Source organism: Galeopterus variegatus, unplaced genomic scaffold (assembly GCF_000696425.1).
Source record: "Galeopterus variegatus unplaced genomic scaffold, G_variegatus-3.0.2 Scaffold21549, whole genome shotgun sequence".
Classification (NCBI taxonomy): Eukaryota; Metazoa; Chordata; class Mammalia; order Dermoptera; family Cynocephalidae; genus Galeopterus; species Galeopterus variegatus.
In genome coordinates this window covers 1-1,936 of record NW_007747660.1, presented here as the reverse complement: position 1 = coordinate 1,936, position 1,936 = coordinate 1, and the positions used below count along the sequence as shown (strand labels likewise).

General features: G+C 30.3%; 1 pseudogene; it reads left to right on the top strand.

The window, feature by feature from the left end:
* The first annotated feature begins 386 nt into the window (after positions 1-386).
* On the top strand, positions 387-724 carry LOC103583314 (annotated as a pseudogene).
* Positions 725-1,936: the final 1,212 nt, after the last annotated feature.

The window sequence follows — 1,936 nt, the reverse complement described above, 5'->3', positions numbered from 1 at the left end:
TAAAATGAAAACAAAGCGAAATAAGAAAAGTCAACAAAGAATTCTGTACTGGTGAAAATATCTTCCACAAATGAAGGTAAAATAAAGCATTTTTAAGATAAAGAAAAATGAAAGAAATTTGCTTCCACCATGCCCATACCGAAATAAATACTAAAAGAAATTCTTCAGGCTACAGGCAAATGATTACAGAGGAAACTCGGATATTCAGGTATAAATGAAGAGCATTAGAAATAGTAAACATATGGATAAATAAAAATATATATGCTCCTACTTTTATTCAATTCATATGTTGTATAAAAATAAAGTTATTAACACTATCTTTTAAAATTTATAATATATGGGCACTTTTTTCCTTCTTCCAGGGACAGCAGCTAGAGGCACTCAGAATGGTCCAGAATCGATATTACTGTCGTAGGCTTTCCTACAATACAACCTCTAACAAAACTAGACTGTCCCAAATGTCTGGTAATAGAATCGTTTACCTTTATACTGAAAAAGTTGGGAAAGCACCAAAATCTGCATGTGGCAAGTATCCAGGCAGACTTTGAGGGGTTTGTGCTGTGAGACCTAAAGTTCTTATGAGGTTGGCTAAAACAAAAAAACAGGCCTATGTCAGCAGGGGCTATGTGTCCGTGACAGGACCAAGTGTGCTTTCCTTATTAAGGAGCAGAAAATCATTGTGAAAGTGTTGAGGGTACAAGCACAGCCTCAGAAAGCTAAATAAAAAAATGAAGCTTTTTTGAGCAATAAAAAAATCAAAAAGCTTAAAAAATAATAAAAGAATAAAGTTTATAATATATGTAGTTGTAATATACATATGAAAACAATAAAATAAAAAATGGCAAATGAGTATTAAATGAGCTTGGGTTGAAAGGTTTATACATCTATGTATATCAAAAAGCTTAAAAAATAATAAAAGAATAAAGTTTATAATATATGTAGTTGTAATATACACATGAAAACAATAAAATAAAAAATGGCAAATGAGTATTAAATGAGCTTGGGTTGAAAGGTTTATACATCTATGTACTGTGATAAAATATTAACTCTAAGTAGACTGTGAAAAAAAATTAAGGTTATGTATCTTACTCCTTATAACAACCAATAAAAAAAAGCCAGGAGAAATAGCTAAAATGCCAAGAAATTAAAAAAGGATTTTAACTTATTAAAAAGAAGACAGGAAAGAGGAATAGAAAGGGAAAAAATCAGAGAGACCAAACAGAAAACAAATAAAACATTTCTAGGCTTAAATCCAACCATAGAAATAATTATGTTAAATGTTAACACACTAAGCAGTCCAACTGAACATCAAAGATTTTCAGAATGGATAAAAAATAAGACCTACCTTTTCATTGTCTGTAAGAGACACATGTTAAGTATAGATATCCAGATAGTAAATGGATAGAAAAATATATACCGTGCAAACTGTAAGCATAAGAAGACTAGAGTGGCTATGCTAACATCAGATAAAATACACTTGAAGATAAAGAGTATTATCAAGATAAAGAGGGATATTTCCGAATCAAAAAAGGGGTCAATTCATAGGAAGACATATCAGTAACAAATGTTTATAATCCTAGTGACATCCTCCAAAATACATGAATAAAAACGTTCATTGTCTGTAAGAGACACATGTTAAGTATAGATATCCAGATAGTAAATGGATAGAAAAAATATATACCGTGCAAACTGTAAGCATAAGAAGACTAGAGTGGCTATGCTAATTTCAGATAAAATACACTTGAAGATAAAGAGTATTGTCAAGATAAAGAGGGATATTTCCGAATCAAAAAAGGGGTCAATTCATATTAAGACATATCAGTAACAAATGTTTATAATCCTAGTGACATCCTCCAAAATACATGAATAAAAACTGACAAAATTAAAGAGAGAAATAACTTCTAAATCAGAAAAAGAGATTTTAATGCCTCTCTCT